Source organism: Halichoeres trimaculatus, unplaced genomic scaffold, assembly GCF_033239565.1.
Source record: "Halichoeres trimaculatus isolate MK-OKI-2021-1 unplaced genomic scaffold, fHalTri1.1 fHalTri1_scaffold_18, whole genome shotgun sequence".
Classification (NCBI taxonomy): Eukaryota; Metazoa; Chordata; class Actinopteri; order Labriformes; family Labridae; genus Halichoeres; species Halichoeres trimaculatus.
In genome coordinates this window covers 1,251,815-1,276,598 of record NW_027437196.1, presented here as the reverse complement: position 1 = coordinate 1,276,598, position 24,784 = coordinate 1,251,815, and the positions used below count along the sequence as shown (strand labels likewise).

At 38.8% G+C, this 24,784-nt stretch overlaps 1 long non-coding RNA gene across 2 annotated transcripts; it reads left to right on the top strand.

Annotated features, from left to right (window-relative positions):
• Positions 1–10: 10 nt before the first annotated feature.
• LOC141807242 (uncharacterized) lies at positions 11–24,776 on the top strand. 2 transcript variants are annotated; one of them, XR_012599835.1, is made up of 3 exons: positions 11–83; positions 2,910–3,104; positions 24,659–24,776. It is a non-coding gene; the product is annotated as an uncharacterized LOC141807242 (long non-coding RNA). The 2 variants fall into 2 exon arrangements; XR_012599834.1 differs by lacking the exon at positions 24,659–24,776 and adding an exon at positions 6,565–6,786.
• Positions 24,777–24,784: the final 8 nt, after the last annotated feature.

The window sequence follows — 24,784 nt, the reverse complement described above, 5'->3', positions numbered from 1 at the left end:
TTGCGCAGGCGCACTGAGATGTGACAGCTTGTGTACAGAGCGCGTGGAGCAGCAGAGACTGCAGGGATCACAGCTACATGAAGGTAAAACGATACTCAGAGACATTCAGGGTAAAACAGGCTCAAACTGAATGACTGTGAGGAGGTGGTCGATGTTTCTCCTCCTCCTGATAAAACCAAAACAGTTCCAAAAGTGTTTGGTTCAACTTTAAATCCCTGAGAGGAGTTTTTAAGGACAGGACCATTTTGATTTACGGCTCGTCTGAGTCTCTATGACAACAACACTCTGGCTGATAAAGTTTAGTAGAGAGGAGAGAAATCAGAGTTTTTCTCCGCTGAAAACGTTTTATGAGGCTAACTGTCAGACAGAAGAGAAGAGAAAAGATAAACAGGAGGGAGCTAGCGCACGAGCTAAGGGCTAAAACAAAAATTAAAGGCTAAATACTAGCTAATGGCCAAAGTATGAGCTAAGGGCTGCAACACAGATTAAACGCTTAAACACAAGCTAAAAGCTCAAACACATGAACTAAAGGCTAAATACTAGCTAACGGCCAAAGTTTGAGCTTAAGGCTAACACACGAGCTAAAGGCTACTACACAGATTAAACGCTTAAACACAAGCTAAAAGCTCAAACACATGAGCTAAAGGCTAAAACATGAATTAAAGGCTAAATACTAGCTAATGGCCAAAGTATGAGCTGAAGGCTAACACATGGGCTTAAGGCTACAACACAGCTTAAACACAAGCTTTAAGCTAAAACACATGAGCTAAAGGCTGAAACAAAAATTAAAGGCTAAATACTAGCTAACTGCCAAAGTATGAGCTAAGGCTGCAACACAGGTTAAACGCTTAAACACAAGCTAAAAGCTAAAACACATGAGCTAAAGGCTGAAACAAAAATTAAAGGCTAAATACTAGCTAACTGCCAAAGTATGAGCTAAGGCTAACACACGAGCTCAAGGCTACAACACAGTTTAAACGCTTAAACACAAGCTAAAAGCTAAAACGCATGAGCTAAGAATTAAAACAAAAAGTAAAGGCTAAATACTATCTAATGGCCAAAGTATGAGCTGAAGGCTAACACACGAGCTAAAGGCTACAACACAGGTTAAACGCCTAAACACAAGCTAAAAGCTAAAACACATGAGCTTAAGGCTAAAACAAAAATTAAAGGCTAAATACTAGCTAATGGCCAAAGTATGAGCTTAAAGCTAACACATGAGCTAAAGGCTACAACACAGGTTAAACGCTTAAACACAAGCTAAAAGCTCAAACACATGAGCTAAATGCTAAAACAAAAATTAAGGGCTAAATACTAGCTAATGGCCAAAGTATGAGCTAAAGGCTGCAACACAGGTTAAACGCTTAAACACAAGCTAAAAGCTAAAACACATGAGCTAAAGGCTAAATACTAGCTAACGGCCAAAGTATGAGCTAAAGGCTAACACACGAGCTAAAGGCTACAACACAGGTTAAACGCTTAAACACAAGCTAAAAGCTAAAACACATGAGCTAAAGGCTAAAACAAAAATTAAAGGCTAAATACTAGCTAACAGCCAAAGTATGAGCTAAAGGCTAAAACACAAGCTAAAGGCTACAACACAGCTTAAACACAAGCTAAAAGCTAAAACACATGAGCCAAAGGCTAAAACAAGAATTAAAGGCTAAATACTAGCTAACGGCCAAAGTATGAGCTAAGCTAACACAAGAGCTAAAGGCTACAACACAGGTTAAACACTTAAACACAAGCTAAAAGCTAAAACACAGGAGCTAAAGGCTAAAACAAAAATTAAAGGCTAAATACTAGCTAATGGCCAAAGTATGAGCTAAAGGCTAACACACGAGCTAAAGGCTACAACACAGGTTAAACGCTTAAACACAAGCTAAAAGCTAAAACACATGAGCTAAAGGCTAAAACATGAGCTGAAAGCCAAAACACAAGCTAAGAGAAAACTCAAGCTTTAAGCTCAAACACATGAGCTAAAGGCTAAGACATAAGCCAAAACGGGGTGTCCGCTGGGTCGTTAAAAGTACTAAAAGTTGATAAATCAGTTGTGGGATAATGAAGGCCCTTAAAAAGTATTAAAAAGTCATAATCGTTATGTTGTATTAAATTTATTGGTGAAAATGAATTTATCACTTTTAATGCTTGATTAAAGATTGGATGTTAAAACACTTGGATTGGGGACAAGCGCAAAACAGTGAAATTCTTGCAAATTTGAACTTCAACACAGAAAAAATATTAAAATATCATTATTGAGAGACAGTTATTTTTTTCATAGCTTATATAACCTCACTGCTACAAATAAATTGTTTTTTGTTAATTTAAAAAATGGATGTATTATTTTTTTAGTTATTTTTATTTTATTTTTCATTTTTTAATTTAATTTTTTTTAATTAAGATTTTTTTTTTGTAAAAATAAAAATATTAATTAATCAAAAAAAAAATAAAAAAAACATTTTTTTATATATATTTTTTTAATTTAGAATTTTTTGGGGTAAAAATAAATATATAAATAAATAAATAAATAAATAAATAAATAAATAAATAAATAAATAAATAAATAAAAAAAATAAATTAAAATAGAAAAAAACCATTGTTTTCTTGGAAATCTACCCTGGGGACAGAAAAACTCCCTTAATTACCCCAAATACAGGAAACGGGGCCAGGGCACAGCCGACCAATCACAGGCTTTGTAGTTATGATTGGAAGAAAGATGGCCTCTGCATCTTTAAAAGGAGCCAAACTTTGATTCAAACAGGAGTTAACTCCAGCTCCAGTCTCTGAATGCTGCACAGCGACCAATCAGATCGCAGCTGTGTATTAAACCTGTTTCCTCTGCAGCAGCGTATGTGACGCTCCTGTTAAAGTTTAATGATGAGCAGCTCAGCTTTCACCTTCTCGTGCAGGAAACGCCGCTCCTGATGGACCGACCTCCCGAGATGTCAGCTCTCTGGACGTGTGTTTCTCCTTCGGAGCCGCCTGTCGACAGGATCCATCAGCGGACGCTCGCTCAGCGTGGACATCCGCCTGTCACTGTGTGTGTGTGTCTCATGTTCAGCCTCCATCCTGGCTGTCAGTGTGAGGGTTCATCTGACCCTCAGGTAGGAGCTCCTCTGTTATTATTTCACCTGCAGACCCTCTCCACACACACAGGCACAAACTACAACATGAGCCAAACCGTGTGTGTGTGTGTGTGTGAGTTTGTTTTCGCCAACACCATCAGCGCCGCTCTGCAAAATCTGCACACGTGACGTTCACTCTCTGAAACTTTGAATAAGACCGAGAGCAGAAAGGTTTAAAAGCTGAAAGTCAAGAGGCGACGTCGTGTTTGAAAAGTAATTTGTTCGTCTCTTGAAAACATCGCAGCTCTCGGAGATTTCAGAGGATGAATGCTTTAATCTTTAAGCCCTCACAGGTAGAGACAGGATCAATGCCAGCGCTCCGATAAAAAGCTTTTATTGGCTGGTCCAGAGGACGGATTCAATTTTGGACATGTGAAGGTTTTTAAAGGTTTAAAATTAAAAAACATTTTGAGAAAAGCCTGGTGCTCAAACAGTTCGACATGAGGAGGTAAAAGAAGAGTTTTTAATGTGCTTTCAGACCCAACGTGACGTGAATTTCAAACAGGACGCTGTAAAAACTGGTGAGAGTGATGTAGAAGTTGGTGCATGCATCAGGGAAAAGTGGAGTCTGGGCCGAAAAGAGGAAATTTCTGACGTTTTTATCTTAAAATTATGATAAATGTGCAGGCGGTGGTTAGCAGAGGTTTAAGTGATGGAGCTCCCAAAAACAGGATTTGGTGAAACATCATCCCGCAGAAACTAAACCAGAGGAGAAAGCAGTATCGAGCAACAAATGCTGAATATTAAAATGCTGAGCCCCAACCACATCATTCCTATGTGTACCCCCCCCATGACATCATCAGCTGGGTGGTTTCCATGGTGATAAGAAGCAGAGTACAGTCTCTTTATGACCTCTGTTTGTAATTCTAACCCCTTATGACATCATAAGCTGTGTGGTTTCCATGGTGAAGGATCATCTCCATTCATTTCAATGGGCTAAAAAATTTAGGAAAATACTTAATATTTTAAAAAGTACAAGAGTTAGAAATTTGAAAAGTACAGGCATTTTTTTCCTGAACATGCCGAACATTTTAAAACCCAAACAGTGAAAATCCGTGATGATCTGTTGGAGTAGCAGGCCGAAAAATAAACTAAAGAATAAGAAGTTGATTAAAGTCACTGGATTTGTGAGCTCTGCTTTAAAGCTCAATTTGCACCTTTTTCAAACTTAAAAACTGCAAAAGTTTGTGTTTCAGTGAGATTTCTTTTTGGATTATTTTCAGATGATGTTTGAACTGAGCTCAGTGAAGTGTCTGAGTGTGATTCACGTCTCATCCTTTGGATTGGTTTGGGGAGGCCAGCAGAAATCAAAGAGGAGACTCCAAGAAGACTGAAAATATCCGAGATTATGTAAAAAAATAAGTTTTTTATCTCTCTAAACCAAAAGTTTCAGAGTAAGGCTGATTTTAGACCAGATCACCTCAGACGTTTGAGCATCAGGAGGAAAATTAGTCTCACTTTGGGGCCAAACAAAACGTTTGTCATCAGACGATGCTCGACTGTAGCTCCATTTTATGACAAACAGATTCATCTGAGTGTTTTAAAAAGGAACTGAGCAATAAACTGTAGCCTCACAGCTCCAAAGTTTGACTTATTAACTTTCAGGTTGGAGTTGCTGTGTGGTTTCTTTAATGGAGGTGGATTTACATCCACACGGTGAAGATTGTGCAGGAAAACCTCATTTAAGAAGCTGCAGGATTTGATTCTCCTTGAATATCACCCTTTAATTTTGTTAAAAACACCTCTTCAAACTTTGTGCAGTCAGATTAAAGCAGAAGAAATCAGTTTAAACCAGGGAGCCATTTTTCCTCAGCTTATCTGGATTAAAGTCATTTAGAAGCCACAAAACTCTAACTTCACAATAAAGAATAAAAAATGTGAACAATTCTGTGAATGTTAACAAGCTAGCAAATAATTATCTATACGTGAATTTTTGTGTTTACAAAATTGTACATGTGATGTAAAAGTTTTTTATTTTTAACAAATTAGCAAATATTTTTAAAAATTGAAAAATGTGTATATATAAATGTCATAGATCTGCAAAATATATGGAATTTCAATAAATTGCAAAACTTTCAATAGTTTTAAAATTTCATAAATATGTGAAAGTTACATAAATTAGCAAAAAAACTAAAAACTGTTCTTTAATATATATATATATATATATATATATATATATATATATATATATATATATATATATATATATATATATATATATATATAATATATATATAAATATAAATAAAATAAGCTTACAATGTAAGCTTACAATAAGCTTACATTTGAAAAAAAATGAAATTTGGAAAATCTTTCGAAAATGGAATTAAAATAACTTTTAAAAATGTGCAGATATTTGTAAAAATATTTCATCATTAAGCAAAAAATAACCGTTTTTTCAAAAAATTAGCTTAAATTTGTTAAAAAAAATCCCAAACTGCAAAACTTTGAAAAAAAATTATTCCAATAATTTGCAGAAATGTTAAAAAAAATCATTAAATAACAAGAATAAAAACTTTTTTTTTTTCAAAATATTAGCTTAGATTTGTTTAAAAAAAAATCAAAATTTCAAAATTGTTTGAAATGGAATTTGAATAATTTAAAAAAAATTGCAGAATTAAAAAAGTGAAATTTTAGAAATTCTCAAAAAAATTGTTTCTTTTTCTTAATTTGAAAAATGGCAAAAATTGATATTCGAAAAACTGCAAAAGCCTAAAAAATGGAAAGATATATTGCAAGATGTGATTTATATTGAGTTCAACAAAATGTTGACATATGATTTTATTCATCGTCAGTGTCTTCAATCATCAATACCCTCTGTAAGAAAAATAACAATTCTTTATTTCAATAATATTTCTTTTAAATTTACAAGGAGCCACTGCAAAGTAGTCAAAGGGCCGCATTAGGCTTCAGAGCCGCAGGTTGAAGATCCTTGGTCTGAATGTTTATTTGTAACATGCTTGAAAACTGCTTTTTAAATGTGCATTGTTCAGGATTACGGCAACATATTCAGAGTTTTAACTCATACATTTGACTGTTATTGAAAGCGGTTTCTCCTGAAATTAGACTTAAATTAGAAAAAAGAAAAGTGATCATAAAGAAGGAAACGCAACATCAGCAACTTCCAGATCAGGGCTTAAAACGTGTTGTGCTTTAATTTTTCCTTTGACTTGAGCACAAAATAAATCTCTATTTTTACTTTAAGTTATTTTAATTCTTCTGTCTCTGGTAGAAAACAATCAGATATAAAGTTTATGTGTTCTCAGTTTTTCAGCCAGGAGTGACGACACACACACACACACACACTGACACACACTGACACACACTCTCAGGTAATAATTTAATAAACCTAAAATAGCCCTTTGTGAGTGTTTTACACAGTGTTCCCAGCCTGGACTCAGACTATGACTAAGATTTTAAAACGCTCTTCGCGGCCCAGTTTTTCTTGGCCAGGCGATTGGTGGACGGCTCCCAGAGCAGCGGCGTGTGATGACTCAGAGAGCGCGGAGAGAGGAAGCAGATGGTTGGAGATTCCTACCATCGACCTGGAAGTGTTGCATTGGTGTGCGCGCACGTTTGGTGGTGGATAATTACACAACAGGACATCCAGAGACAACCTGACAGAGAGGAGTGCAGCTGCTGCCAGAGGAGGAGAGGAAAGGAAAGGAGGAGAGGAAAGGAGGAGAGGAAAGGAGGAGAGGAAAGGAGGAGCTGTGATCTGCATGATGAGGATGAACTCCTCACAGAGGTCAGCAGAGTCACTAATGACTGAATGGACTCAGTGGGAGCCTCGTCTCTACTCTCTGACTTTGAAAGGTCGTCTCATAGATTTAGGGATTAGAGCTTCTGCTGCGGGAATCCCAGTCCACATCTGCTGCCTGCTCACACCTCAGACGCTGTTGGTCCTGGAGCAGAGCGTGGACACCTGCTTTTATATCATTTCTCTGTTTGTTTGTGAGTGATTCTATAGTTAAGGGACATTTCAAATCCATGGGGTAAACTCATCAATTTTACAAAATATTACTTCAAGCAATGACCGATTTCACAGCGAGTCATTTGGTTCCATCGTTTATTTTGCAAAAAATTAAAATTATGTGTTAGAATCTGCAGTTTTTTTTTCATAACCACTATTAAAATGTGACAAAAGTATTTTGTTTACATATATATACATATGTATTTTGCTCTTCCAATGTGATGTTGGTGTCTGGTGTTAGCTCTGTTAGCCATGTCTGTGAATAGCATGATGCTACTCTGCCCTCTGGTATTCCCCCTGTTGCTGGGTTAGCACAGCTAGCTCGTCCATCTTATTGGAGATAGATCTTACGTTCCCAATAACGATGGATGGAAGGACAGGTCGAACCAGCACGGCGTCCTCACCTCCTTCTCCTCATCTTGTGGGGAAACATCTGGCCTAGCACCAGTTAGCATCAACATGCTACAGGCTGCTTACAGCTGATTTCACATGTAAACAATGCAGCCATGGTTACATGTAGGATCTCCAGACAAACACAGGAGAAAAGTAGTAAAAATGTCACTGAAGACAAAACCAGTTTGGTGTCCACGACCAACAAATGAACCAAACAAAGTAATGATCCACTCCAAATACAAAGATGACGAAAAAGAGACGAAAAAATTACAAGAAACGGACAAAGAAGAGACAGGCCGCTTTTCTTTGAACTCCAGCTGACTTTGAAACAGAGTTTTAAAATCGTTGACGTCTCCGGGAAAAACAGGACAGCAACTCTGTTGACCACAAAGATAAAGACCTTCGAAAAGAGCTTAATAAACAGGGTCAAGAGCTTTTTAAAAGATCTTGTGCATCGTGGTGATCTCCACTACAGAGTCATGTCTATTTTAATGCAGTGACTTCATCTTTAAACTCTGAGAGAACTGATGCACCAACTGTAATTTCCAGCATCTCAGAGCTGAAGTTTGAGGCCGTCCCTCCTCGGCTCCCCGTGTCCAGTATCTGCTGAGCTGATCTTCATCAGCGTGTAATAGAATAACAGCAGCGTGCAGCTTTATGAGAACTCCTACAGAGTGTAATTGATACTCATAAATCTTATAAACAAGAACAGAGTAATTAACGTTTTAACGACCTCTCGCTGCTCAGGCCTTTCTACATCTGAACGCAGCGTTACAGCACGCCCAGAGAGGAAACACCGTCTGATCTGCTCCCTGAAACGTTTCATCACAGAGCTCAAACTGCGCCCAACAAACGACTCTGGTGGGTTTCAATAACGTCTGGCTGAGACCTCCTGCTCGCTGGATGGGAGGAGGAGGAGGAGGAGGAGGGTGTTTCTATAGTTGCAGGAAATGTAATGAGTGAGCGTTAACTCCTCGTAAACGAGACTCTGAGGCTTTATGAGAGGGAGACGAGCAGAAAGGAAACGTATGGAAATGAGCAGAGATCTTATTTCCATCACGGCCCCGCTGAGCGAGAGGATGCTCTCTGTTTCTGCAGGAAATCACCAAAATAATTCAGTTTACACGCTACTGTGTGTCATTACAGTGTGTGTGTGATAATACCTGCTCACAGCTGTTTGGGTGATGAGATCAGAGCTATCATTTTCTCTCCTCCGTTAGAGAAACTGTTGTAAAGTCAGAGTCCTCTTAAAGACAAACTGCAGTTTCACTTTCAGATCATGCTTTCAGATGTACGTCTCACCAAAAAAACCTACAATACGTGTCTGCAGATTACCCAGAATGCAGCAGCACGTCTGGTCTCTTCACTGGCTTCCAGTGGCAGCTCCAATCAAACTCAAAGCTCTTCTTCTGGCTTACAAAACATTAACAAGAACAGCTCCTGCCTACCTGGGGTCCCTGATCCAGGTCTACACTCCTTCTGGTCCTCTACTCTCTGCTTGTGAAAGACGCCTGGTGCTCCCAGACCAGCGCGGCTCCAAATCTCTAGCCAGACTCTTCTCCTCTGTTGTTCCCAAATGGTGAATGAATTACCAAACTCTATACGATCCACAGAGTCCCTTTCTACTTTAAGAGATGTCTGAAGACTCATCTGTTCAGGAAACACTTAGACCTTAATCTGAGCCTTGCTAGGGTTGGGTACCTTTCACATTCAAATGATGCAGTACCGATGCCCAGTACCTGGCAATTGGTACCGGTACTCAACGGTACAAATTTTCGGTACTTTTCTTGTGTTAATGTGGTAAAAATACAAAATTCTTTAATAATAAAACACACTTTTTTTACAATTCAACATATTTATTCTTCTATATATAACCTTGCAATGCTGTGTTCATGTCCAGCTTGGAAAATTGCCTTCTCTCCCACTCCCTCACAGTCACAAGGATGCGTTAAGGCAGTTGTTCTCAAATGGTGGTACGTGTACCCCTGGGGGTAAGCGAGGGCACTCCAGGGGGTACGCAAGATTCAAAAATGTATATTCGAAAAAATATCAACCAAGAAAAATCCCTTTGACACAATTTATTTAATCAGTGTTTGAATCCAAATAAGTTTAAGTTCCTAAACTGAGTACTTTATCCACTAATAGTACAGCGCTGTTTTACTGTTTTTCATTCCCACCAAAACTAATTAGCGCTTGTTAGGGGGTACTTGGCTGAAAAAATACATGTCATAGGGGGTACGTCACTGAGAAAAGTTTGAGAACCACTGGGTTAAGGTACCTTAACATGGTACCTTTTGATTTTATGTGAATCGGTACCTAGGGATGGGTATTGATAAGATTTTAAGGAAGATTTTATCAATACCAATTCCCTTATCAATTCCTCTTATTAATTATCTCTGTAAAAAAGTAGCTTTACAGGTTCTCAAGGTCAAAAACAGTAAATAGAGTTTATTAGTGCATACATATGTAATTGGTCTCTGGATCTGGTAACTCTGGAGAAAAATATACAAAAATAAGTAAAAATAGTTTGTCATGTGATGTCAATGTTGTGTTTTGTAATATATTATTGACTGAAGTAGGCCATATAGTATCTCAAAGTGGTTAAAGAATTATTTTAAGTTGTTTGGAACCTTGCCGTAGTTATAAAGCCAACCATGAGCCTGCACTAACTTTTCTATTATTTTCTTGCAAGTATTTGACATTTGGGCTTTTCAGTATTTCTCACAAAGAGTAACTGTGAAATGTCTGTGCTGCAAGTTGAAATTCTATTCTAAAGCCCAAGTTATACCGATGTATGCTAACCGCTAGCATATCAGTGCAGTTTTCCATATATGCTAGCATCAAGCTAGCGCCATTTTGTTCATCGGAGATTTACAACATGTTGACTGTAGTGAACTGGAATCTCCTGTGAGAGAGTAACATTTCTTTGTGAGTTCAGTTCTACAGTAAAACTTCAAAATAAAAATCCTAAATCAGGATTGTCGGTAAAGTATAATCATCTGCTAAGCTAAGGTAGCCACGGCAGACTAGCAGGCATAAGGTCCTGCAGCTCTGCACAGTGTTAAGAGTTGATAAGGGACTCGTTAAGCACAAAGGCTAATGATATTGATAGATTAAACCATTTCTTATCGATTCTCAACAGGAATTGATTTATTATTATTATTATTATTATTATTATTATTATTATTATTATTATTGATATTATTATTATTATTATTATTATTATTATTATTATTATTATTATCACTATTATTATTATTATTATTATTATTATCACTATTATTATTATTATTATCACTATTATTATTATCTTTTTTATTATTATTATTATTATTATTATTATTATTATTATTTCTATTGCTATTGTTTGTATTTATTTTGTATTTTGCTGTATAGAACCTGTGTTTTTATTTATCTTCTTTCTACTCTTATCTATTCTGCACATCTTTTTTTGTACTACGTGTTACTTGCTGATGGAATCTGAATTTCTTGAGGGAACCCTCCCAAAGGATTAATAAAGTTTCTATCTAATCTCTAATCTAATCTAATTTTCAATTCCCATCCCTACAGGTACCAGGTACCTATAAAGGTTCCCTAATGCGGTACCCATCTCTAACAGTTGCAGAAATTAACTATGGTTTGTTGGCCAGATTATTCTGTAAAAAAAAATCTTTCACTTAATGTCAGCACCTTTAGCTGAATAACATAAAGCACTTTGTCGCACTAACCAGGTTTTCCTTCTTTCTAAATTCTTGCTTGTGTTTTACGTCGCTTTGGACAAAAGCGTCTGATAAATGAAACTGTAAAACTGCAGACTCCCAATTTTTAGTACCCTTCTGTTGGAGCTAGAAACACTGCTGCCCCTTGATTGGCAGAAAGAATCGTCACTTCCTGTGTGACAGTCGTAATAAAGACCAACAAATGGCGTCACGAAAAGTATCAAAATGAAACAATCAGTAAAGTCTGATCCTGTTCGTGTTTTCCTGTCAGCCAACAGGGACCTTCTTGGTAGGCAGCGTGTAGGCTGGATGCCGATAGCTGCGTCAGCTACGTAATAGCATGACGCTATAGCAGCGCAACACAGTGTACCTCGCTAATAAATCCAACGAAGAAGAAAAACATGACAGTAAACAAATAATAATGATGGAAGCCATCCAGCGTTTTGTCTTAATTGTTACAATTACCGCTGTTACCGCTGTCACACAGGAAGTGGCGACTCTTTCCTCTAATCAACAGACTGTGGTGCTTCTGGTTTAACCTTCTGTTGGTAAAGTCTGGCACCCCAACAGATGAGTCCCAAAAAGTGGGACGGTACACGTCGGTAATTTGGGGATCTGTTGCAAAATGTGTGCCGTACTGAGACAATCCAAGTCTGTAGCGCAGATACTTTCTCTGAATCTCACCATGATCCTTTAAGCTCTGCAGGGAGTTGGGTAAAACATCAAACTATCAAACACAAAATAACAGAAAGAAAAACATTCAGAGCCTTAAAATTATTCATCGATCCTCAGTTTTCATTTTGACGCCCATTTGTTGAACCCCTCGTTATGTTTGCTCCTCACCACTCGATCAGAGCGTGGTTTTGTTTTCGGAGATCCCTGAAGCACCCCGTAGCTCAGATAAACTGTGTTATTCCAGCGGAGGAGTGGAGACGCCGTCCCGTCTGTGTTCTTCAATCATAAAGACATTAACGCCGCGGCGATAAGGAGGAGGAACCCCGCTGATGGCGGATAAGGAGCACGTGAACATGTGGAGATGAAGTTGTTAAGAGGAATACTAACAAGTCCGTCTCCTTCCCGCTGCAGCAGAGTCATTATCATACATCACGCTCTTCAACCAGGTGCAGAGTCACCAATTTCACCCCGATATGCTCAGAGCCATAATTTGCTTTTCCACTTCAGGACACACTGATATCAGCACCATCAATCTGCAGCGCGGCTGGTTATTACCTCCGATCACTCAGCCTTTTCATTCCCATTGATGGAACATCTTGTGAATTGTCAACACACGTCGGCACATTATTGGTGATAACCACCTTCACACTCGGCTGGATGACAGAGTGGAGACGTCAGGATGGATGGGCCGGGCGGTATCTCCCTCTACGTTTACATTTTCATCTCTGACACTCTGTTATTTTTCTATTAAGAGACCTTTTCTCATCAGCATCGACGTGTTTACTGCTTTAGATTAAAGCCCAAGCAGAGGTGTTTAAAAACCTGCAGTTCCTGAAGTGTCCACCAGGGGCTGGCTGCACAATCACATACATACCTATTCAAAAAGATGATCTTTACAGCAGAAATAAAGGTGTTTACAACCTGGGTTGGAAGACAGTTTGGGTCTGAATAGCTCATTGATTTATTCCCACAACATGTACTGGGTGGATATTTCATTATTTGTTATTTTTAAAGACGTTTTGCTTGTATAAGGGCATTTTTTTGAGAATAGTATCTGTTGAACTGACTCATTTCCTCTTGACTTCTTCCTCAGTTTTGTATTTTCTGATCGTAGTTCTCCAACATAAAAACTAGTAAAAACAATACATTTTAACTTTTATTTTTTCTTGAATAGAACCTTAAAGGGTTAGAAATTAAGTAAACTCAATATCCCTTATATTAAGAAGTGGAATAGTTTTAACAAGGAGGCTAAAGGCTAATCTCCTTACCGTTTCCTAGCTAATGAAGCTAGGCTGCGTCCAGTGACCTCGCAACATTGGATCTCTGCTCCGTCTTGGCTCCGGCAATCCGTAGCAGAAACACAATTGATACCCAAGACTTTTGTAGTTTCAGTATCTCTGGGTCTTGGTAATGAGTGAGGGGAGCACTGAGCCAAAGATCGACGGACAGATCAGGGTCTGGGCTCAGCCTTAGGGATAGGGTTCAGAGCTCAGACATCCAGGAGAGACTCGGAGTAGAGCCGCTGCTCCTCCACATTGAGAGAAGCCCGTTGAGGTGGTTCGGTCATCTGGTGAGGATTCCTCCTCCGCGCCTCCCTGGGGAGGTGTTTCAGACATGTCCAGGTTAGAGGAGACCTGAGGTAGACCCAGGATACGATGAAGAGTTTATACCTTGGTATCCTCCCAGAGGAGCTGGTGGTAGAGCTGGGCGGATTGATCCAAATATCCATAATATTAATATTCTTTATACTTTACAATTTTAAAAATAAGTGCAACAATGGAGAATTTTTCTTTATTTCTTATAATTTAGTCTTCAACTTTGTACCTCACAAAAAAGTTTGTCTTAATTTGACCTTAAAGTGATAATTTTTTGCACTTTATTTTTTTTTTTAAGAAAAAAAATCCACACAACGATGTTTCAGGGAAATTTTGTTTTGTTACTGTTGTTTCAGAACGTAAAAGTTTATCATGTCACTAAAGTATGTTGTAAATTTTGCCTTAATTCTGTCCTAGGTTTTAACAACATCATCAAAAGACAAAATTAAAAAAAACACCTAAAGGTCCCCAGGTTGATGATACATCAACCATAAATATCAAAAATATCCGTATCAGTATCAGTATCAGTATCAGAGATACTGGCCCTGTATTTTCTTGGTGTCAGATCGATACCAAAATTCCCAGTATCACCCACCTCGAGCTGGTGGAAGTAGCTGGGAACAGGGGCCACTGGTCTCCACTGATGACGTTGCTGCGGTTAGCGATGTTTGGATCTTTTCATCTTGCTTTCACTTGCAGCACCTTTTGGACTTCATTTTAGTGACTGATGGTTAATTTCATTTTCTTTCTCTTTTCATCAGCTGATGGTCAACCTTGTTTCTCTTCTGTCTTTTTTTCTTATTTCTTTTTTCACTGACAGTTCTCTTTTAGAGCTGGACAATTTGTCACGTTTCTTTGTCATGTTTCGTCTCATGCTGATTGATCGCTACTTCTAAAGAAAGCCTGACTCAATCACTACAAATGGGTTTGGGTACTGAATCAGGTACTTTTATAGATAACATCTGAATTCTGTCTGTAGTACCCAGGACCGATTTACCTAATAACCAAAAGGTACCATATTTAGGTACCTAAACACATCCTTGTGACTGTAAAGGAGTTGGAGACAAGGGGATTGCCCATGCTGGACATGAACACAGCATTTTAAGGTTGTATACTGAAGAATAAACTTGTTGAATTGAAAAACTTTGGGATTTGGATTATCAGGTACCGGGCATCTGTACCGTATCGTTTCAAATGTGAACGGTACGCATCCTTAACTGCAAATATATGAAACCTGCAGCTAGTTTTTCAAAAAACAAAAACCTTCTGCACTCACGTCAGATTGTAGTCCACAGAGCTCTCCATGAAAATATGCAGCCGATGGTTTTTGACCGTAAACTGTATAAAACATGGACGTAGTCTCCCCGACGTCACCCGTCTGTTTCTGAAATGGAAATTGAAGCAGATCGGCTATCCCTGCCAAATTGGTAGTGGCAAGGGCTTCGCCTACTGCTATAGGGCGCCTGTCGGTCACATGACCGTGCCTCTGATTGGGTGAGCTCACGATCTCAATGTCCTCTGAACGTCCGAGTTAGAAAAAAGAATGTGCTGATAGTAAACTTAGCGACTCAGACTGGAGACAGTTTTTGAACGAGGCTGTAAACAGGTTAATTTCTGCTTTGAAAACAGATTTTTTTGTCTTGGTGTGTTTGTGACTTCCTGTCCTTTTGGACCCAGCCTCAAGCGAACACTCCAGAAACAGCAGATTTTAACACTTCAGCTTTGTCTCATATTCTTAGACCGGAGGTTGCTGCTTGTTGTTGACGGATGAGGAGCTGAACTGTAGTCAGACTTCTTCCACTTCCTGTTTCTGTATGAATAAAAGCAACCCTGGAGAGGAGCTGGTCTAATATTTGCAGATTACACAGCAGAGATTGGATTACGCAGCTGAAATTGGATTATCTCTGAGTGAAAACATACTGTATGTTCACCCACGTATAAACCCAAACCACAGGCTGCTGATCACAATCTGAGCTCAGATTAATCACATCACGGCAGGATTAACATAAATTACAGTTTGATGTGAAGTTTGAGCAGTGATACAGTGAATGTGATCAAACATCATCCCTCTCTAATCCCTCAGTTTAACTCCTTAGCTCTGACTTCATATTCTGCAGAGTGAACTCCAAAGAGCTGTTTGAGCCTCTTACCCACTTTCTCCACTCACTCAATCAATACGCTGCGTTTCTGACTCAATCTGAGGCTGAATTTGATCATTTCTCTGAGTGGAATCAATGCTGCTCATTTCTGCAGATCGCTGCTGCTCAGGATGGACGCAGCAGAGGTTTTAACTCAGGGGAAGAGGCTGAAATAATTTACACACTGACTCCTGGTGACTCCTCCTCACTGGCCAAGACACTGAAAAATCATTTGGTGCTATGTGAAGTAGTGCTGGTAAACTCCATTCTTTTTACTGAATCAAGTTTTAATGAGTCACTCACCAAAGTGAATCAGGTTTTTGAGTCATTTGAGTCTTTGAGTCAGTTACCCAGAGAGAAATCTCCATGTGCCACAGGGTTAACATATTTTAACTAGGGCTGTCATTTTAACACGTTAATTAGATTAATTAATTACACCGCAAATTAAAGCGTCATAAAAATTAACACAGATTAATCTGGATCCCAAACCCGCGAGGCGTTCAAAGACGCACTTATTTTCAAATGTCTAGCCTTTACAAACAGTTTGTCCTACTTGGAAAAAGTGGTGTTCTCGTCAGATTTTCAAATTTCCGACGGTCCCTGAATGTATCACATCTAGCAACATGTTTTGAACCGGGGGGAAGAGAGAGCGCTTAAGGGGACTGCCGTCCACATCTCGTTTATTCACACGTCCTTTTTGAAAATCTGCAGAAAATCAACCGTTTGCTCAATTCTGTAAAAAACAGATAATTTTACACTCTTTACTGCATCAAACAAGCCCTGAATGATCGACATTTGTCCTGTATTTGAATCTAAATAATTCTTTGAAAATTTGCTTCCATCTTCCTGGTGTCATGTTTCAGCTTGGGGCTGCTCTGCACCAATCAGCAACAGTTTGTGTGTTCAGAGCATGTTAAACTGAGAATACTTCACTTTTCTTTGATCCAAGACTTGAAAAAAGTGTTTTGTACATAGTTCCTCACAGTTTTTAGCCTTTAGCCCTGGTTCTCCTGACCTCATAGAAGTATAGAAGTTCATATTGCAGTGAAAATTGAGTCCACATCAAGTAAAAATGTGACAAAAGCAAAAACCGTCCTAAAAATCAAATCAGCTTACCTTAGGTGCAGGACTGTGTAGATTTTGTAAAGATAGAACCATAACACTTTTTTCATGTGTTCCTTATGCCTCAGGGTACCTAAAAATGTGTTGTTTATATTCCTACCTTATTTTTTAATGTCTCTTAATGTAATTTTAATGTCCTGGAATTCAAATTCTTTATTTTGGGACCTTAAGCAGATATGAGATTAAAATGCGATTAATTAGATTAATTAATTATAAAACCTGTAATTAATTAGATTTTTTTTTTTTAATCGCCTGTCAGCGCTAATTTTAACACCTCTTTTTCCTGCCCCAAAGACACAACAGTTGAGTTATAAGAGCTGAGTTTGGGCACAATAAAATAAAATAAAAACCTGCAAATGACCCTTTTTGATTAATTATATTTGATAAATCAGATTAATTGATTAATTAATATTTGTAATTAAAGGATGGAACTAAACTGTGAGTGTCTATTTAGTAACACTCTTGTAATACATTATTAATGGCAGCAGCAAAAAGGAGCAGGTGGGTAAGTGACTCATGCTTGTGTCAAGCTAAGCTATGTACTGTTAGCTACTGATGCCCCTTTTCCACCAGTGCTCATTCAGTGCTAGTGCTAGCGCTTCGTTGGTTCAAATCAGGTTTTTTCTAAGAACTGGTTTGGTTTTTCGTAGGCCAAGAGCCAAGTTAGTGCCATATCAGTGCCAAGTCATTGTGTCACCATAAAACATCAGTACTTCACTCCATATGTAACCGCTCGGGGCGGGGGCAGCAGCGGTTGTGGTTGCAGATGCATGGCGCGGGAGATGGCATTAAGTTTGGGGAGATGAGTTTTTATTAGGGCTGGGCAACGATTAAAACTTTTAATTGTAATTAATCGCATGATTTCCCTGATTAATCATAATTAATCGCATTGTAAATTCAAAATCTAATAATGAATTCAAAAGCAGTGTATAGTGCACTTTTACTGGAATGTTCTGCCATATGAATGAAAGTGCCATAACATCTGTCATGCAAACACTAAATCAGTACTTGTTATACAGTAATAGTTAAATCACATATTTAGTGCAAATCAAATTTACAAAATGTAAATACAAAATTAAAGCTTATTGTCACTATCAGGGCATTAAAGTGATACTCCGGGATGGAACAAGTTGGGTCCTATCTCAAAGTTTAGGGCAGAAATTACCCCTACAGCAGTGTTTTTGTGCAGCAGAAGCCCAGAGCGCTCACACCAAACACCCCCTCCCTGCTCCTCTGCAGGTTTCCTCTGCACTCAGACGGGGCCATATTTTACTTGACCAAAAACACAAATAAACGGACTCCCACAGAAAAAATCTGATATGGGTCTGCATTCACGCTTTATTTAGAGAATTTTCAGCGCGTTACTTTTACACAAAAACACTGCTAAATAAGGCTCTAGTTCTTATAGTGTCTCTTCGTCCTGGCAGACTACCTGCATTTGTTTATATCTGGCACGCTGTGCGCGCGGACTGATACACTAAGCAGCGAGCAGCTTTAAGTTCCGTGGCGTTGCCCCTCTTCTCCATGCTTGTTTTGGTTACTCATCGTGTTTTTCCGCCAATTTCACTTCCTGTCAGCAACAGACATTTACAAAATAAAAGCATGTGAGCAACATGCACTAATGTGTGATGAAATATTCAACGGCGTTAACAGATTGACGGGTTGACGCGAAAATAACGCGTTAACTTGCCCAGCACTAGTTTTTATGTTACCTGTTTCTGATTTCACCTGCAGTTTGAGTTATGAATGAGTAACATGAACAACTAAACAACAGACGACTCACACAGCAGCTTTCCTTTTATAGAATAATAAAAAACATGAGAGCGTTTAGTCTGTTTAATAAAATGACACGGTGTAGATCTGATCTATAGAGAGGAAAAGCAATATTGCTTTAATTTTGCCACCATCTCAAATACTGAGTGAGGAAACTAACAAACAACAGACGACTCGCCCAGCGTCTTTCCTTTTTAACAATGGCTGTTTTTCACACTGATTGTTGGTCACTGTAGCCCCGCCCCAGGCCCCGTCTCGTCCATGCCATGTGGAGCACAGAAAGCCTTTGCAGCAGACACATTGATGTTATCAGAGAGGAGACGGACCAAACGTGGATCTGATGGAAGTCAGCCGTGAGCTCGTCAACCTCTTCAGATTTCAGACTATTTGATACGAACGTTTGACAAGAAGTGCGTGGAAAAAGTGCAGAGTGTGGGTTGGATTGGTGCTCAGTCTGTTTGGGATTCGTATTATTTTACCCGACCACCGTGCAAAGGTGTAAAGTTCAACCTCAGCAGCACCTGTCAGAAAAGTTCAGCCTCAGATTTGAGGTCTGAGTGGAGGAACCTGTGGAGTAAAGCTGACGTCTCCATCACCAGCTTTTGATTTATTCATCAGAGCGTGTCAGACAAAGAGAAACAGGAATGATCATGAAGCTGCAGAAGAAGAAGAAGCATTGATGATCTGTCTTTACTCGCCGACTCCAGCCGAGCTGTCAGGCCTCCACCCTCTCCTCCTCGCCGCTCCGTCAGTACCTCTGCCAGCTGCTCCTCCACCAGGAGAGCAGTGGATTGGTTTTTCTCTCAGCTACTGCACAGATCATTAGCGGCTCTGCGAAGTGAGCGCTCTGCTCCGTGGAGTCAGTTATTGTACCATATGGTGGCAGATTTTCTGTCAGGGATGAAAAAGACTCGATGGTTTAAAACTCCTTTAGCAGACGGAGGAGAGAGGAGGTGAAAGTGGCTCTGCTGCTCTTTCTGAAAGGAGAGAGTTTAAGGAGGGAATGAAAGTGTGAACTTTCCTTTTGTAAAAATCAGAACAGGACAAATAACGAGGACGATTTCCTGACATTTCCTCTGAATTGCAGAGACGGTGCAGTTGGAGGAAGCGCTGTGATTATTTTGGAAACAGCAGCTTTGAAGGACTGGACGGCTCTGGCTTCTAAAACCAACACGGCCTTTTATCAGCGCCTGAAACGGAGCTTTTATAAAGATAAAGACGCCGCTCCTCCTCCTCCTCCTCCCCCCTCGCCCCCTCCGGCGCCGCTTTCTGCTCTCGCAGCGTTTTAATAGCTCAGCACTTCTCATGTATGATATTGATGAGAAATCACGCCACGCTGTCATCAGAACCGTAACGTTGATGGATCGCCTTCACACGGCTCCTCCCGCTCAAACGAGGGGTTAAATTAAACGGCGCTGCCAGAGAGATGAATCGCCACCCGGGCTGCCGCAGAGTCGGTTACCATGGCGACCAGTTTATTGGCAAATGCTGATGATGAACCTGAATATGCATCTCTGGGCTGGCGCGGTGATGAGGGGACCCGGAGATGGTTCTGTTTCTCAGCTCGTCTCTGGCTGCGAAGGGAAATCTCGCCAAATGAAGTCATCAATCCCCGACTTTATTCTCACAGCAGCTTCGAAGTTGCTTTATTGGTTTTCCGTCCGCCCACACGGGGACTCCTCACGACCCGCTCGGTAATTCATCTAATTTGACTCCTTAATTCGTCAGTCAGGATCCTCCTGTTACTCAATTAACGAGTTAATTTAACAGACCCACCGACGGGCCGAAGAGTATAACACAGAGAGACGATCAGGTGTTTTAAAGAGAGGGTCATTTTTATACTTGTGTTGTTAAAATCCCTGAATCTGTCTGTAAACTGATCGAAACACTGTTTGAAAAACAGCAAACCTCAAACTCCAAGGTCTGCTCATAGCTCCGCCCCCTAACAGGCCTCAAGAAGACTGGCCAATCAGAATGAAGGGGGTTCAATGTCTTAAAGGGGCAGCAACTAAAATCAAGTGTTTTGGAGAGAGGCTGAAAAAAGGGTTTTGAAACACAAGGAATAGAAAAATAAAGCTTTATTTAAGATGTCAATCATGTGAGGACACTACAGAAGCTCAAGAGGGACAAAAAAAAGTAAAAAAGCACAAATGTATAGAAATGAAGCTAGATAAAAATATATGACTCCAGATTCAAATCAGATTTAAATAGTAAGCATCTTTAGTTCCATGAGTTTAGCTAAAGGCTAAAAACAAAGGATAACGGCTAAAAATCAAACTTAAGGCTAAAATAAGAGCGAGGAGTTATAACATGAGCCAAAGCCTCAAACATTAGCTTAAGGCAAAAAATCAAACTAAAGGCTCAAACATGAGCTTAAAGCTAAGATACAAGCTAAAGGCTAAAATAATAGCTAAGCACTTTAAACACAAGCTATATGCTAAAAACACAAGCTTAAGGCTAAGACATTAGCTAAAATCTTTTTAACACAAGCAAAAAACTAAACACAGGCTTAATGCTAAAACACAAGGTAAAGTCTAAAAACACAGCCTCAAGGTACAAACACAAGCTATAGGCTACAACATTACCTAAAAGCTTTAACACAAGCTAAAGGCTGTACATAAGCTAAAGGTTAAAACACAGGCTAAAGAGTAAAACATAAGCTAAAGGCTACAAACACAAGCTTACGCCTTAAACATGAACATAAGCCTAGGACACGGGCTATAGGCTAAAACTTGAGCTAAAGGCTAAAACACAAGCTTACACCTTAAACATGAGCTAAAGGCTGAAAAACGAGCTACAGGCTAAAACACTAGCTTAAGGCTTAAAGATGGACTAAAGGCTAATACATGGGCTAAAGGCTGAAACATGAGCTAAAGGCTGAAAGACCGAGCTAAAGCTAAAACACAAGCTAAAGGCTGAAAGATGAGCTTAAGGCTTAAACATGAGCTAAAGGCTAAAACACAAGCTTAAGGCTGAAACATGAGCTAAAGGTTTAAACATGAGCTTAAGGCTTAAAGACAAGCTAAACGCTAAAACACAAGCTTAAGGCTGAAACATGAGCTAAAGGCTAAAACATGAGCTAAAGGCCAAAACACAAGCTTAAGGCTTAAACACGAGCTTAAGGCTGAAACATGAGCTAAAGTCTAAAACACAAGCTAAAGGCTAAAACATGAGCTAAAGGCCAAAAAACAAGCTTAAGGCTGAAACATGAGCTAAAGGCTAAAACATGAGCTAAAGGCCAAAACACAAGCTTAAGGCTTAAACACGAGCTTAAGGCTGAAACATGAGCTAAAGTCTAAAACACGAGCTTAAGGCTAAAACATGAGCTAAAGGCTAAAACACAAGCTTAAGGCTAAAACATGAGCTAAAGGCTAAAACATAAGCTAAAGGCTAAAATACAAGCTAAAGGCTGAAAGACAAACTAAAGATCTGAGCATTTATCAGAAAATGTCCACAGACTTTCACTGATTCTTTATAAATACGGATTTTTAATGTGATAAAATCATGTTTACATCCCATAATATCGTGTTGTCAAGACAACACTGAAGTTCATGTTAACAGTACTTATGAATTCATACCTTTCAGGTGAGCCCAAACATTAAAGGGGGAAGCTTCAGTGTTTTTAAGTTTGTCTGAGTTAGCGTACAAACTCTTTCTGTCGTCTGTGAAAATGTGTCAGAAACTGGGTTATTAGTAAAATCCTCCAACTTCAAACCCTGCTAATCCGTCTGTTGCTCCTAAAATCACCTCAGGTGGATAACTTCCTGTAATGGGATCATGTTTTTTCAGTTAAAGCTTGTTTCTTCACTTTTCCCAGGATTAATAAGAGTCTCCTATAGATCATCAGATCTATAAATAACTCTCCATCCTCGGTGGTGTGTGAGCGTATACGTCGGAGACTTCTCCGTCCCTCTGAGCGACGGTATCAGCCTCTGTGTTCGTTCGGTCTCAATCAGCGTGAAAACATCCTCGGTCACACTGGCTCTGATAGGATTAGCGCTCAGCTGTGGGCAGGAGTGTGAAAACTAAAGAGTGTTTCTGTGTGTGTGATACATGTCTGACTCCACATGTTGGAGCTTATATGAAACGTTAGCACACGTCTTGCGCTCCCTTGTGATCATGTGATCAAAGTCGACACCTTCTTCCTGTGGGAGCTGCTGGTGTACAAACAGCAGGATGTGTGTGTGCTGTTTATCGAGCTGCCGGTGGCTCCACGGCTCCGCTAACCGCTGTTCCCGCTTGCAGCCTTGGGACAAAACCATAAAACTGTGCCCTACTTTTACTTCCCCACAAAACGACTTAAGAAAAGTACTTTTTGATAAAACCACGGCCTCCCACATCCATTCTTATCCTCCCTCCTTCGTCATCCAGCCCGTGTTTTCCCCCAAAATAAAATTATTTCCCTTTGTGTCCTCCTAATGTATTCATAGCACAGGAAATGCACTCATGAAATATATTCACGGGGCTGCGTGGGCTCTCTCTGTTTCAGACCCAGAAAGAAAAGAAATAAAACATATTTTTTAAACATACGGGAAACAAACTGACTCAGTGTGAGACTCTGATTGAGCAGGAAGACGCAGCGTGTCGTCGCCTGCTGCGTTGACGGGGTGAGACGCTGCGGAGAGGACGGCGTGCCCTCAGAGTCTGAACGTCTGCGTGAAAACACATCTCATCTGTTGATTTGTAATCACTTCAGACGTGAGGAAGCATTAAAATAAAAACCAGAGAATAAAACCTGTCAGAATCAGACTGCTGCTGATTATTCAGACAGATACGGATCGTTCAATCACCAGAGAGAAGTTTACAGGAGAGTCCTGAGTCTGACAGGAATCTTTCACTCAGGTATAAATCTGTTTACTGTATCTGAGACCTTACAATTTACTGTAAGGTAAAAGAGGAAGCTTTAGCTTTTCCGGCTCATTACTAGCTGCAGTTCTTGGCCAGTTGTCAGCCTAAAATGCAGTCGATAGGATTTAAAATACAATAAAATACTTCAGCATCTTAGTATGACAGAATTTAGAAAGTTAGAGATTTTTTTCTAGTTTGGTGGTTGGATTTTTCCAACTCCAGCTAGCTGGTAACTTCAGTTGCAGGTTAGCATTAGCTCCAGGTGCTTTTATCTGCAGCTCTTTCTACCTTTAAAAAAATAGCCTGTGTTTCTCTGAAAGAAGCTAAAATGACTTATTTCTGAGCAAGCTAATAGTGCCAGCTTTACATACATGCTTGGTATGTGGGAAGACATTAGCAAACAACAAAAACATGATAAGCTATGCAAAATTATCAATTTATTTTATCAAATTCAATTATGACTTCAAAAGTTTAGAAATTAAAAAAAATGTATGAGTTTTCCTTTTTTAAAAATTTATTTTTTATTTTCAAAATCTTTAAATTTTGCATATTTTATTTTTTTTTCCAATTTTTGAGATCTTGACAAGTTTAAAAAAAGATTTAAAAAATTTTAAATTCTAACAATTTTGTGAAATTTTTTGCAAATTTTTTTAAAAAATATTCCAACTTTTTTCAAAATTTATGCAAAGTTTGGAAATTTAAAAACATTTTCTAAATTTTAATAAAATTTTGAAATAGTTAAATATTTGCAAAATTTAGTACAAACATTTTGAAAACTTTGAAATGTCAATACATTTTTTAAATTAAATTAAAATTTAAAATTGTTCAAAAAATTTTAAAAAGAAATTCTAATTTTTTTTAAATTATTTTGTTTGCAAGTTCCAAATTTTTTGACTTTTGCCAATTTTTTACATTTTAAGATTTTTTTTTAAATATATTTGTTAAACATATAAAACTGAGAGGTCACACGTTTAATTTTATAAAATCAAAAATATTCTAGTTTAAATATATAATTGTTCATTAAAAAAATCCACTTTTTGTCTTGACTGTGTAGATAAAGTTTTTTTTTTTGCTCCTGAATGATTTTAATCCAGGTGAGCTGAGGCAACATGGCTCCTTTAAAGTTTGCAGACCTCTGATCTAGTCACTTCTTACCCTGATGATTTATTTCTGGGCGGTTTGTTTGAAAAGAGGAAAGTTGTGATCACAGTTGACAGCTCTGTTGACAAACTTGTTGCATTGACACATGAGATACTGAGCTTCCATATCCATACGTTTTTTTTTTTTACCAACACAGGAACCAGTTCAGCTGTGGATTCTTCCTGCCTGAGAGGATCTTTGATGTTTTATCGATGAGTTTAATGATGTTTTACTGAGTAGAAGGTTTGACGTCAGTCCCTGCTGCCAGGTCGCCTCTGTGCAG